This window comes from Leucopleurus acutus (assembly GCF_964270905.1).
Source record: "Leucopleurus acutus genome assembly, chromosome: 17".
Taxonomy (NCBI): domain Eukaryota; kingdom Metazoa; phylum Chordata; class Mammalia; order Artiodactyla; family Delphinidae; genus Leucopleurus; species Leucopleurus acutus.
Window position 1 is genome coordinate 59,625,035 of NC_139159.1, and position 15,914 is coordinate 59,640,948.

The 15,914-nt window shown below is 31.8% G+C and overlaps 1 protein-coding gene across 3 annotated transcripts in view; it reads right to left on the reverse strand.

The window, feature by feature from the left end:
• CSMD3 (CUB and Sushi multiple domains 3) overlaps positions 1-15,914 on the reverse strand; it is a gene marked incomplete at both ends in the record, with an annotated part of 1,083,475 nt that overhangs the window by 667,746 nt on the left and 399,815 nt on the right. The window lies entirely within an intron of this gene.

Genomic DNA, 15,914 nt, shown 5'->3' on the forward strand with positions numbered 1-15,914 from the left:
ATCAACATCAGAAGAGGCTGGCATATTTCACTGTGTACTATATTAAAGTAGATATGACTGGATTTGCCTTAAAAAACTTATAAATTCAATGAAGTAACTTGGAACATTTTAAAAACAGTTTTTTAAGTATTTTGGATGAAGGAAAAAAGTATTATTTCCTTTTAAGTATAAATTATTTTATTAACTACAGCTGCTATATAATTTTTAAAGGGATAAACTATAGTTCAGAAGACTACTTTCTACTTTATTTAAAATTTTAATGACACCAAGTGAAATAAAGAAAAACTATTTAATTAAAACCTCACCCCACTAATTTAAAATGTTACGTAATCTGATCTAATGAGATATTTAAATAACAATTATTTTCTTTAAAAAAAGCACATGAACAAGAATCCAAGGGATATATTTAGCTTCCTCAATTACAATTTGAATTTTTTACATAATGCATTTTATGAGGTTTATAGGTAGAAATGATAAATTGAAACATTTAGGCAATTAGGTTTTGTTCACTTCGTGAATTTGAAAAAAGCAAAACTGATTTTTTTTAGTTTAAAATGATCATTTCACTAAATCTTACTTGCCATTGTACCCAATTAATGAAACTTAAGGATATTTTACTGCCTTTGAAACATTTTAAGGTGATTTTTTTCTTGTCACTACCTTCAAAAGTAGAGAGGTAGAGGCAGAGTCTTATGGCTTACTGAAATACACAGCTGTAAACTATCTATACATAGTACATATAAAAAATATGAAAATGATCATTGGAGTAGGATTTAAGATACCTGATTCTTAACAATTAGTAGTTGTTGATTTTTGGACAAGAGTCTGCCTTTTTACCTGTCTCTTCTCTTAAAATAAGTAGCTAGGACTAGATGACTGCTCAGTTGCTTTACAATTTTGAGATTCTTTATCTGAGGCCCTTTATTTACAGTGAAAGAATGACTACATCTCTCTCAAGTTATGTTTTTCGTTGTAATTCTTTTCCACACCCCAGCCCCCAAGGTAAGCTAAAGTTTAGTCCTACTGTTGTATTTGGTTGGCTGCTCTAAATTTAGTTCTGCCACTTGTAAATTTTCCTGCTGCCTGAAAATTATTTTTAACAAAATTTACATTTTGTATTTTGAGGCATAATTCTAGATTCTCCAAATCCAAACATGAATTATAAGTAGGAATTCTACCTCTACTTTTCTCTGCATTATAAGATTTGACTTTAAGTATTACAAAGGGGTTGGAAAATTTCATAGTAGTCTTAACACAAATCTGGAATTCTTAATTTTTTTTTTTTTAATGAAAAGATTGTAAACCCAAAGGAGAAAATTGAAGAAGAAAAATCCAGAGGGTCAAAGAGCTCAGTTACTAGAAATAAAGGATTTTGAAAACAACTCTGTGTGTGTGTGTGAGAGTGTGTTTGTATAAACTAGGTTTATGTAATGGGCTTATATCTAAATTTGACTATTTGATTGGTGAGGTCAGGGACAATACCTAGCTAAGAAAATGTCATCTGAGACCAAGAAGTTTTAAACAGTTTCCTGGTTCTGAAGGGACCTAACCTTATTTTTATTTATTTATTTTTTTGCAGTACGCGGGCCTCTCACTGCTGTGGCCTCTCCCGCTGCAGAGCACAGGCGCTCTGGACGCGCAGGTTCAGTGGCCATGGCCCACGGGCCCAGCCACTCCGCAGCATGTGGGATCCTCCTGGACCGGGGCACAAACCCATGTCCCCTGCATCGGCAGGCGGACTCTCAACCACTGTGCCACCAGGGAAGCCCCTAACCTTATTTTTTAAAAGCATCTGTTTGTCAATTTAAATTGAAGAAAAGTGAAAAGTATAAATAATTGTAATACAGATGCAGAAGATGGAAAACCAGGAGAATAACTATTTTAGGAGATAAAAAGGAGTGAACAGAAAATAATGTAAAATTTAAATTCACCCAAAACTTTAAAATATGTTAAACAGGAAACACATACTTTAGATATTTTTATAATTTCAATATAAAGAGCATACAACATATCTCTTCTTGAATAAATTGAAAGGACAAATACTGTAAGCACCAATTGCAAGATGCTGCTCTAACTCATAAATCAGTGAAATGTTAATTCTCAAATATATGCCATAAAAACATATATTATGTATTACAAGGTATATGTATTAAGTACCAACATGACATCAAGCAATGGCGCTTCTAGTGATCCCATTTAACTTATAAAATTTATAAAATTAACCTGACCTTTGTAACAAGTGTATTACAGTTATAAGCATGTCAAATTTATTTTATCATAAAGATATTAAAATATGTTGTGGTATTTTACATAATTTTATAAATATTAAAAGACAGTGTGCTGTTTGTGTCGATTCCTTCCACTGTACTGTGAGTTTCTCAAAAGCAGCAACATTATTTTACTCAAGTAGTACTATGATTGAATGAATATATGCTATATTGTAAATTCTGATTTAACTAAAGGTATTTTGTTTGGAGGATTTCCTTTGTTAATCATGAATTAGGAAGGAAAGAAGTGATAAAAGAATGAATGTTCAAGATGAAGCACCTTCATGTGTAAAGCTATTTTAAATACATAAAAATATGTATGTTCTAATAAATTTTTAATACATTTCATTAAATGCAAGACATGTAGACATATGTGCCAAGATCCCTTTCCTTTATTTTCTTCTGCTTTTCACTTTTCACATGCTAACAATTTTGTTCATTTTTGTTTATTACTCTTTTGGTTTGACTCATGCTTAGCATAATGAAAATACTTTATAATATAGAAAATGTCTGGCAGAAAGGAATATACTAGGCCAACAATCAAATCCATCTGTTTAGTTGTAAGTCCCAGACACTAGGGAAAAACATTTTGTTTCTGTAATCCTCATTTAAGCAGTTTAAACCACTGTAGAGGATTATAAGTGTACTATTTTCCAGATCAATTATTGTTCAGTTATGTTCAAAAAGAATTTGAATTTTAAAAACTTACAAAAAACTGATGGTGACTGATAAACCTCATCTAACTTCCAGGTTAATTGGCTAAAGTCACTTAATTAAAAGTCATCTAACTTCCAGGTTAATTGGCTAAAGTCACTTAATTGAAATTATTTAAATTACAATGCCTTATTATAAAGATTAATCATATATGCACATACATGGATAAATTGCTAGATTTTGTTTCAAATGTCAACACTTTTTTTGTGAAACAGGTGGCATATGAATTTATTTTTATGTTGAAGAATCTCTGTTAGTAGGAACAAAGCGCTGGTGCCATTCTTTAACATTAGGAAACTGACCACAATACACAGATGCACTAAAGGGAATTCAACCATCACTTGGAGGCTTAGAAAACATGACCTTTACATGGTCTGTCTATCACCCAGCCTCTAAAACTTAAAGTCATAAAACATTCCCCAGCTTCAAGTTCCTTATTTTAAAATTGATAGACTCTTCACTACATAATCTCAAAAGTCACACACCAATATTTTTTTATTCTATTTCACTCCTATATATATACAGTGAAAATCTGTAATTTTTCAGAACATTTATCTTTGAAAAAGAAGAAACAGACATGTTTAATATTAGTGGGCAGAATATTTTTTTCATTGGAAAAAACTACTTTAGATTTGTATGGGACTCCTATAGAAAAACATTGGCACTATTTATTAAATGTTATCAGAACATCTAAAAGCCCTTTCATTTTCTACTTAAATTATATTCAAATACAACAATAAAAATAAAACAAATGAGACATTCTGTTTATTATCTTAATCTTCCAAATTTGTATTTATTTTGACAATAACTTATCTTGCAAGTGGTAGTAGCTGCATTATAAATCTACAATTAAGTGAGAATATGATGGTCCCTGAGAAAAGGAAAGTAATTTATTTTGAGAAAGTCATTTGTATCCTACTGATTTATTTTTGTTATTTTTGCTTCAACTTCTCAAATGTACAATTCCTTTCTCTTCTTTTAAACTGTTTTTGACATCATGCTATCTATATAATTCCTATTTTTTATTTTGAATTAAGTATCATCTTTATCTTTATACTTAATAAATAAACTATACTAATAAAATAAATTTCATCAGTTTTTGTTTTGGTTATTAAAACTAATGTGTGCTCATGTGTGCGTGTGTGTGTTCCATTTTGAGAACATGGCACATCTCACCATTGACAGTAGATCCATTTACATGGGTATTAGAATATATAATCAATCACTTGCTAAGGGATTTTATATAGATCTAGATAATGTTAAAACACAGTGTGTTATTTGTGACATTTCTCTCACTGGACCAGGAGTTGGGAAACCTGTATTCTAGTCCCACAAGACATGGAACAAGTTGTTTAACTTCTCTATACATTCCTAAGAGATTCATTCATTTACCCGTAAGTATTTAGGTGTAGAATTTAGAGCAAAGGAAGCAGAAAAGACTAATCAGAATTCTCGAATTCTCAATTCTATCTCAAAGATTAAAATGTTTTTAGAGATTCTAAAAGTATTTTACTATGTTCAGAGGAAAAGTTTTGTTTGTTTGAAAGTAAATTGTGGCTCCATGTCACAGGCCTAAAGGCACTAAAATTTAACACTTTTTTTCTACATCCTGTACTGGCAGAACTCTTCTTCAGAACATATTTAGCATGGAAGCGGCTATTTGGTTACTCCATCCATATTATCCTTAGAAGAAGAAATATCAAGAAACTACACTGATGCCAGGAAAAACTAGGTAGTATTCTTGTGGTGTCTGCTTTACTATCTTTCATATAAGAGTTACCACTGGATACAAATTTCTGAGAAAAGAATATTTGCTTTATAAATGTTGCTATAGTATAATTTTAGAAAATGATTAAGGTATGCTGCAAGTAAATCATATTTCTGAACTACACAGTAAAAAAAGGTATAATAGAAAATTCAACAGCATATTAGTAAGTGGTTCATGAGTCTTTGTGAAAAATATTTTATTTTAGAATATGTTAAAATAAAAGAAATAATACTGGCCTTCATTTGATGAGAAAATTAGTGGTGCAATGAAATATGTTCAATAGCACTGAAAATTCATTTGTAAACACATGTATTAGGGATATGCAAGATCCAAAATATTCTCAAATTTAAAATGACAGACCAATTAATTTTAAAAGAAATGGTGTATATTCAATTTTATAATTACCTAAAATCTAATGTTTCTGCCTTTTAAAAATCACTAGAGATAAGTAATATGGTTTAGACACTCCAGTATTTTTTTAAGTCCTAAACGTCTACTTATGCTACCCTGCTAGTTTGTGGCTAGCACTTACTCTTGCATATTGAATATGTAAGTATAAAATTTATATGACACCCTATTTTTAGTTGAAAGAAAATTTACAATTATACATTGCACCATATACTTAAATTCTAAAATAAATTCTAAGAATCAGGACATGGCAAAAGTTCAGTAAATGTTAGTTATTTTATTATTATTTGTAATTTTAAGATCTAGTCAGTTTCAGATGTCATTCCAATTGGGGATGCACTATACTAAAATTTTTCAACTACTTTGTGTTATGTCTTTTTCACTGTGTAGGGATGTTATACAAATTCATAAACTCTCCCTGGATTTCCAACTTAAATTTTATTTTTTATATAAAGTTATAAACCTCCCCAAATTCTTTGGTCAAGACAGTAAATTTAGTATAAATGTATAGAAACACACACACACACACACACACACACACACACATATATAATCATATTAGTTTATATGAACACATGTGTCGTTATTCAGCATACTTTAAGGTGTTCTTGTAACAGGCCCATTTGCACTTTTACAAAAGAGGATTCTAAGGTTATAACATCTCAAAGTTGTAACAAGACCAGCCTAGACCCCAAATCTTTGAAATCTTACTTTTCAACCACTTCAGACTAAGGAATAAGTCTAAAATTTTTACTTGGAAAACTGAACAGAGTTGCAAGTGTGAAAAGGAGACATCATATTTTATAAAATCAATTTGTTAATTTTCACAGGTCTTCTAGATTGAATTAATTTTGTTATTTTTTATTTAAGAGACAGTAGATGCTAATGAATAAAGACGCTAAATTCTGTATGTGGGCTTTCTTCCCTTCCAGAAATGGAACAACTTCAGAAATCCATAACACTTACGTAGGTACCAGCAGATGCACCAGCAATGCTTGGCGTAACAGGTCTTACAGTTATGGTGTGCAGTAAAATGTCAGGATTATAAGAAAAATGTGGAATTTTATATATTCTCTTTAGGGATTCTTATAATTGGCATATTAAAAGTCACCATATGGGAAGAGTTACCATTGGTATGGTTCACGAATACTTTCAACACTTTTAAAACTGTCTCAGTCATCAATTTAATGAAATTTCAATCCTCATTTTCTGACAGCTTCAAATGAACTATTTTTAATCATCTTTAGTCCTGCAGTTAAATATTAAGATCCACTCAATTCAATCATTTTCTTATGTCCTTTTTTGTTTTGATAGCTCATATTTTTTGAATGGTAATTATTTCATGCTTGTTTTATTTTAATTTCTGTTCTCTTTTCACTAATTAATTTTACCAAATATAATTTTACTATAAAGTGTAACATGAAAAATGATAATACTCAATTTTTCTTTTTTCTGTTTTTTCTTTTTTTTATGATTAGAATGACTCTCGCTTTCACATGAATGCCTTAGAGAACATGAAGATTAGGCAAAACTTCTCAAATGACCTCAAGAACAAAAATATACCTGCAAGTTTATAATGTTTTCTAATTCAAAATAAATGAGGTAATTTTATGTCACATATTTGTTTTATGCACAATGTCACAGATCACTTATCTACAATGTAATGCCTTCCAATACGAGACTAATTGGGAAAGAAGCCAACTGCTTGAATAAGAGTGACCACGGTTCATGAGTATCATGACTGACGGCAGTGGAATATATTCTTCCATTACAAATTTAAGAACACTGAATAATTTTAAATATAATATCCAGAAAATGTTATTACTTTAATAAGTAACAATATTCCTTCACCCTTCTGATTTCAGATTATTATATTTTATCCAAGTTTTTCATGAAGGCTTGGTATCACTACCTGGATTGTTTTAAATAAGCATAGATGGACTCTGACAGTGTATCTGATACAGGGTTATGCTGCTAAATTCATGGCTATTGAAGACAGCAAAGCACTCTCATCATAACCCATCTATGTTTTCCTCATAGCCCAACTATATTGTCCACATGCCTTTCCAGACCTATCCTCCTCCTTGTTCTTTGTACAGAGGTTGATCTGCGTAGGCTACATCCTGCTACACAAACTGTGGCATTACACTAGCAGCACTGGCATCACCTAGGAACTTGTTAGAAAAGCAGATTATCAAGCCCCATCCCAGACTTAATGAATTAAAAATTACAGTTTAACAAGACCACTACGTGATTCTTATGAACATTTAAGTTGAGATGCTCTAGACTCTATGAACAGACTCTCTGATCCTCTGGAGAATTCCAGTAGGAGGATGGAGGGAGGGAGGAAAGTAAGATCGGGATTATCCTGCAGGGTCCCTCCCATTATGTTGACTGGAAATGTGCCCTTAACTGAAGGTTACCAGTCCTTTCATGCCAGACATATACATTTTTCTCTGTCCAACATCTCTCCCCTCCCTTATCCCAGTTAGTTGGAAAGGTGACAGCCCAGCTGCTACTACCCTAGCTGCATGATCCCTTGTGGTTCCTTTACATCAGCTCATTTAGAAATAATCCCTTTGTAAGTAAACCTTCCTTGAATTAGCCCATGTTCAACTGTTTCCCAAAGGACACTAATTGATATACCACTGGCACAAGAAAATCATTAGAAATTTGATTTTTCAGATACTATATTAAACATCATCTCTTAAGTTGTCTATAATGACTCACATACTTAAACAGATAATATCTAAGTAGAAATAGGGATGGTTGTTGCTCATCATTCTACCATTGGTTGCTTACTTGTTTCCTAGGGAATATTTTGAAATCTAGATCACACATCTTATGTTCTTTTCTAGCAATTATCTCCTCAAGAAGCATAGGAATTCACAAGGAGAGAGGAGATAGTGAGTTGGCTGTCTTGAGGTTGGAGAGTAATTGAAACAAGGGTAAAACTGGCAAGGAAAAAAAAAATGTGGGACTAACAGAAACCCAAGATAAACTGGATGTTGCACATTATTTTAGTAACAACTTAAACATGAGATCTATATGAACAGAGCTAAATACAGCTGTATATATCACTTGTTTCCATAATTCTCTATCAATATTGCATTAGACTATATATTTTATTTCTAAGGAAATAAGCTATGTAAGAAATTTAAAACTCTGTGCTGATCGTTTCCTTAATTTGTTCACCTATCTTTACCCAATAAAATTTTTATGTAACTATAGCATATTTTCTTCTTGTAAAGACTCAAGAAGGGGACAGTATCATTTATTGGTTGTGTATCTAAAGCATAGGTACTCTGCCTACTGTCTTATTTAAACCACAAAATAGCCACTCAAAATGAGATTATTTCCCTCCTTTCTGTAGATTGCCCAATACATATACTACTAAAATATATTCACTCATTTGACTTTGAACTACACCCATTCTAGCAACTACACCACCACCTGACTATGAATAACAGCATGCCATATATCCAATCAGAACTCCCAAGTGTATGCCCTGGGAAATCACAAATAGATTGGATTAGTATACCCTATCCTCATTTTTTTTAATGCAATGCTAATAATAGATAAATTTAAGTAGTCAATAATATCTGATTTTAAGCATGGTTTACTTTAGTATGGAGCAGAACCAGCTTCATTAACTGAATTTAATACTGAATACTGAATAACATTAATTGTTAACTGATAGTGCCAGACATAATCCCATGGCGTGAAGCTTCTTAAAGGCTTATTTTAAAAGTATAAACAGATGAATAAAAAGGTGTAGCAAAAGTCAACTGCTAGATGAAACTCAAATTACCATACAGTCTTTTTAGTAAATCAACTTTGGCTGCATTTCTTTCTAATAGTAAAGTTCAGGAGAGCTGATGATCACTGCCACCCCCCACCAACACCCTTCTCTGGATGTAAGCCAACTAAATGAAAATTTTCTAACTTCTCTGGACTCTGGATAAAATCAATTTAGAAATTTCTCACACTTTAATCTCATTTGGTATTATTAAGAAATGCCATTTGAAGACTATTTTAAACAACAAACAATCAAACATCAACACTAAAAAACAATAGTCCATGATTTAGAATACAAATGACAATTACATATGAAGAGAAAAATATACCGTATGATCTACCCAAACTTAACACCATGCTGCTCTGCCATATATGAAGGTTCTTCTCTTCCTAAAATTGTAAAGCTTAATTATGTGATTTCACTCCGTTCACAGCAGGGTAGCCATATGCTCTAGAAAACTACATGCAAGGGAAGCAGCTTGTTGCAAAAGTGGGTGAAAATACCCTGAAATAAGTCCGAACAAGATAAAAATGTCTCTAATATAGGACCATTTTTTCATTCTCCAAAAGGCAGAGGAGTCCACTTTGGCACCAGCTTTGAGCACAAATAGGAAGTCTAGCCCCTTCAAAATATTTTAACAAGTAAAAAAGATATTAAAAGTCACAAAGCTCACATTGTGATCATCTCATTCACAGGCAAAATAACTAGCTCTGATAACCATTTGGGGAAATCAGTTACACATAAAACCATTGCCATCTCTGTCCTTTAAAGTTAAGACTCCCCTTTTAAGCGCTACATATTATTATTATTTCCCCTTGTTTGCTCATTCTGTAAAAAATGAGAAATAATATGTTAATATAAAGAATAAGCTATCAAAATGTCTGATTAATGATTATTGGTGGGCATAACAGTGGGGTAGAAAATCTGAAAAAATACAATTTATGAAATAAGATCACTGTTACAAGATGATGGCTGCAGTTAATGCTAAAAGATATATGCTTCCTAAGATTTACTTAAAGGAAAACAAAAACACTGGGTCATCAGAAGTTGTTAAAATCTCTGCAAAGGAATAATTCAAAAGCACGCCTTAAGGAGTAGCACTGAATAAAACTGTTAAAATGATTATTTGCAGATACGTCATTTGTGAAAAAAATAATTTTCACTGCTTGATATTGTCATAAAGATCCTCAGGCATTTGGAGTATTTTTATCCAATACCTTTTAAGATTGCATAAATCTGTTACCGAGTACATTCTAACATATTATTTTTTCTCTTCTTTCTCCCTAAAAATAACGTATTCAATAAAATGTAAAAGAATTAGAAATATAAAAACATATTTACTGTTATGAATGTTTTCACAATTTCACAAATGTGATGAAATGTGAAAATGAAATATGAAGATGATATTCAATAAATAATTATGTATTTAAATCATAAATTGATACATTTCTGGACATGTATTTTTAAGTTGCTACAAATATAAACATTAACACAATTTTCCACAAAATAATATGATTAGGAAAAAAGTCAAGAGAACAGTGAAAAAAACAACAAAAAAGGACAAGATATTGATAAAGAACGCAATAGTCAATATTTATATGTAGTACACCCATCTAAAGGTTAACAGTTCCCTATCTGTTAAATATGTGTTTACTTTAACAATGTCAAAGTTCTTACATAAAAGGCTAAGAGTTCATTTAATAAATGAAAGTATCTTACAAAAATCATATGTAATTAAATTTTAAAATGTCATAAATTTTCTATTCTGTTACTATGCTAAACATGCATGAAAATCAATACATCAGTTACTCTCATAAAGGACATGGGAATTCAAGCAGGCAAGTGCAATTTCGTCATTTATATAAAATAGAAGATAATGCTTATTTATTCAATCATGAAAATTTTTGATTTGGCAATCAATTTTTTATCCTTATTTTCATTATGTTTTGTTCCTGTCTATCAGACTTTCAAAGATTTGAAACATGGTAAATAAAGGGAAAGTAAAACCTTGTTTTTTCTGTTATTCAATAACACACTTTAAAAATATCATTTTAAGGTGTAGATTTAGGGTAAAAATTAAAAGTAATAAATGAGTTAAAATCTGACTTGGGAATGCTTTTATCATTTATTCATACATTCATTGATTTTTTTCCAGTAAAATCATAACTAATGTAATCTGCTCAGTCGTTCCTAAGGGTTGACAGAATTAATTACTGTCATTAAGGTTGATCTGGAAAATCCATCTGCCCTAAAATATCCTTTCCACTCATTAATTTCCCACCATTAGAGTAATTCTTACAGAATTAAAGTTTAGCTTTTACTATATTATCTGAGATAGTTTATCAACATTGTGATTCTTCTAGTGGAGAACAAGATCTCATGGAGAATGGATGGAGATCAGGTACTGTTTGGTATGTACTGCTCTCTCTCCATAATAATCCTCATGTAAGTTTTTGCTATTCAGTATATCAGCAGAACCTGCAGTCTGTTAGAAATGCAGAATTTCAGATCTCATCCCAATCCCATCAAGTCACAACCTGAATCTGAGTAAGACTGCAAGGTGATTGTGTTTACACTGAAGTTTGAGAAGCATAGTCTAAGACTTAGACTCTAAAATCTCTATCAATCATTAATTGCACCTCCGTATACATTACTAATTTGTCTGCCTGTTCCTACCTACTTAAAATTTATGTAATTTCTTGCTAAAATGATGTCTTATAAAAAGTTACATTAGATAATATAGAGCCTACCTACCAATGGCTTCCTGTCTCATTTACATTAAAATAAAACTCTTTACCTAGGCCTCAGAGCCTATATGGTCTAGTTCCTGCCTGTTTCCCACCTGATCTGCACTTTCTTTCTTGTCCACTTAACTCCAGGCACCTCAGGCTTTCTTTTTTGCAAGAAAAACTCAAGCTCTTTCTAGCTAGTTGTTTTCTCTGACATCTCTGCTACCATCAGGTAATTATTCGTTTATTTGCTTGTCCTTTTCTCCCTATTTGAATATAAACTCAAAAAGCAGTGTTCATTTTGTTCAATGTTGTATAATAAGGAACTAGAAGAAAATATGACCTGCAAGCAGTCAGTGAACTTTTGTTGAAGAAAGAAACAAATAAAGACAGCAATAAGGAAGGAAAGAAGTAAGGAAGAGAAGGAGAGGAAGGAAGAAAGGAAGGATGGATGGATAAAAAGAAGGAAAGGAGGAGGAAGGGAAGGAGAAATAAAAAGGAGAAAAGAAACAGAATGAAAGAAAGAAAAGGAAAAATAGAGACAGAAAAAAATAAAGAAAAGAAAGGAAAGGAAGAAAGGAGGGAGGAGAGGGGAGGGGAGAGAAAGGAAGAGGAGGGGAGGAGAGGGAAGGGAAGGAAAGGGGATGGAGGGAGGGAGGGAAGGAAGGAAAGTCTTGAAGAAAATAACTCTGTAGTTTTGTACACTACCTAAAAGGCAATCTAGAGTTGGATCCTCAAATGGAGAGCTTTTGGAATTTAAGGCAAATGTGTGGCAATGGTCCTGTGAAAAATGTTTATGTGTCTAAGTTTCCATTTACTGGGATAAGGAGAGTGACAATCTAACTTTTTTGATGGTAGTGTCAGCCACTTCTATGGTTGTTTTAACACTAGCTTTACAATGAGATAACCATAAAGATAAGTCCACGTCAATTCAAACATCAAGAGAAAATAGATGATGATGATAAATACATTAATTACAAGATCTCTGGATAGATTCATATACACTTTGGATTATAAGGGACAGTGACAGTCATATAATTTCAACACTCTTTGATGTTTAATGCTTTCTAAATACCCAATTTGTCCATCAAGCTATGCTTGAATACCTTATTAGTGATTTAGGAATTTACTGTTTTCTGAAGCACACATTCTATATTTGAACAAAATTCAAGGCTAGAAAGGTCTTCTCTATTATATATTTTGTACCTTCCTGTGTTTTCATACACTAAGTTCTACAACCTATGGCAGAACAGGTTTGGTCTCTCCTACATATAACATATTACATCACATGTTTAAAGACAGCTATAACTCATCCTCACTCACATATCATGCTGCAGCAATTCTTTCTCTTAGAATTGAACAATAATTTTTCTCTATTATCTTATCTCTACAAATTTTCCTTTGAAAATAGAGACCATATCTTAAATTTCTTTTGAATTTATCATACGTTTAAGCACAGAGATAATATGTTCAATAAATCCTGATACCTGATGGACATATATCTGTATCCACAAAGACTTAAGTAACCACCCATAAACTAACTTCCTCACTGTGATATTGCTTATGAAGATTAATAAAAAATGTTTCAATTTACAAATTTATACTCTATAAACAGAAATTTTGAAAACAGTACTAGTTGCTTGCAAATTGTTGAAAAGATTTAAAATATATAGCTACATGTGGCCAAATAGCCTATTAATGACAGGCACATACTAGGCACCCAAGAACTGCTACTTCCACACAATAGAGTGTTTGTCATATTATGGTCCAGTGTTTTAAACAAAATTTTTACATATCACTTCTGAAATACTGACTTTTGAAATAAACTGTAGTTAGTGTAGATGTAAGTCTGATAGTATATTGTTTTCCCTTTTTTGTTGGGCAATCTAAAAGTTCAGATGAGGGCTTCCCTGGTGGCGCAGTGGTTGAGAGTCCGCCTGCCGATGCAGGGGACACGGGTTCGTGCCCCAGTCTGGTAAGATCCCACATGCCACGGAGCGGCTGGGCCCGTGAGCCATGGCCGCTGAGCCTGCGCGTCCGGAGCCTGTGCTCCTGAGAGGCCCGCGTACCACAAAAAAAAAAGAAAAAAAAAAAGTTCAGATGAGCTTACTTGAAAAACTATTGCTTAAGATAAAATTTTTAAAAATTCCTGCTTTTGTCTGAATTAAAATTGCTGACCTAAAATGAATAATTTATGCTGAATTAACTACTCTTACCTTAAAGCTGAAAACAATAAAAAGTTCTACTTGCAAACTGGTAAATTAAAATAGGTTTTCTTTTATGCTGCCATTATGGGGGGGCTCTACATCATATTCAATTTCAGTTAAACATAATTTCATGTTACTTTATAAACTAAGCTAAAACCCTGCTTGATCCTATTAATATGATCATTAGCTATTAAACATACTATGGAAGAATTGACTACACTATGTCAAAACAAGTAGCGGCAATGACTATAAATGCTTATGACACATATTTGACTCCACAAGATGATACAGTCATCTAAATTTCTGCCAAGAAGAACAATAAAAGAGATCTTATAATTATTATAATTGTATATGGGAACTTTTCCAGAAAAATATATTCACATTTTTACATGAAAATAGCAACTACCATGGCTGCTCATTAACAGCTGACAGAACTTGTCTACATATTGAAAAAAAAGAAATACCATTCCACCACAATATATAAGAAAAACAATGTTTAAAAAACTTACCTAGAGTAAAACACATTTTAATGACTATTGTTTTAATAGTATAACCTCTTAGTATAATAGTATAAACCTCTTGAGGAAGAAAACCCAACTATGGTTGTCATCTATATTACTTTAACCTTAATATCACCTAATAAAAGGATTTGCATTAGGCCCTTTTGAACCATGAGTAAATGGAAGGATGAATGAATACTAGTTTAGCAATATGAAGACTGGGTTTTCATATGGCCTCTTCCAGACCACAATTTCCTGTATAAAAATAATGCTGTTGTAGTAGATGATCTGAAAGTGACCATTTAAAAAGATATAATCCTAGAAATTCAGGACTCTTTACTTATAATTTTGTAATAATATTACATATGTCCCGCTATTATAAGTCAACTTTGAATTGAAATCTCTTAGGGCTATAATAATAAACTATGGGGTTTAGAGATTGCTGAAAAAGGTATTTTAGGTAAATATTAAGAAATAATTTCAAAAAGAAATCATAAAGCAATAAACTATTCTGATAAAATTTAAAATATCATTAGATATTATGTTATCTAATTTAAACATCTGTATAATCAATAAGCTAAAAATATCAATTGTTTTTAGGTTTATTTATATGACTGTAAATACTCCTTTAAGCAAAGTTGAACACTTTATTCATTTTGGTATAGGTTCATCATATTTCTATTCAGCACTATCTACTCAAAGCATTTTTTATACATCTTAGCAATATAAACACAATTTACTAGTTTGAAACTTTTGTTCATCTCTCAATAATTTGTACAAATATCTTCTGTGCAGCCTTCCTTGACTTCTACACTTAGAGGTAGTCAGTCCCTCTCCTTTCTTCAATAACATTTCGAAACAACTGCTATGGCAGTGTTTCTCGTAATAAGCTTGTAATTACTCTTTTTTTTTAAGTTATATAGACTACATCATAGCACAGCCTGCTTTGTTCATTTTTATATCTCTACTATACAGCACAGTATCATGTACATAGCAAGAGTTAAAACGTATTTGGTGAATAATAAAAATAATAACAATTACTACTTGTTAAACATAAGCCAGCAACTGTGCTAAATTTTTTTCACATAACTACCTATGAGGTAGGTATTCTCAGTTACTAAGAAATTGCAGGTTTGAGAGTTGAAGTTATTGCTCAAGATCATATAGTTAATAAGGGACAGAGTATAAACTCAGCCTAGCTCTCTGACCTCAAAACTAACCAGCAACGGTGGACAATTTGGTTTTTCCTTTCCATTGGGAGAAAATACTTGAAATTTTTTGTCATTTGTACCTAATACTGTGTTTAATCCTCACTATAACCCTAATGTAATACTGTGATACTATTTTACTGATAGGGAAATTCAACCCTAATAGTTCACATTACCTGCAAAGAGTCTCACACATAGCAGGTGACAAAAGTGGACTAAAATCCAGTCAATAAAGCTGAATTTTCATTTTGAAGTCTACTGGGCACTAATAAAGGAAACTGTAGTGTTAATACACTGTTTTTAAAGAAGAGCTA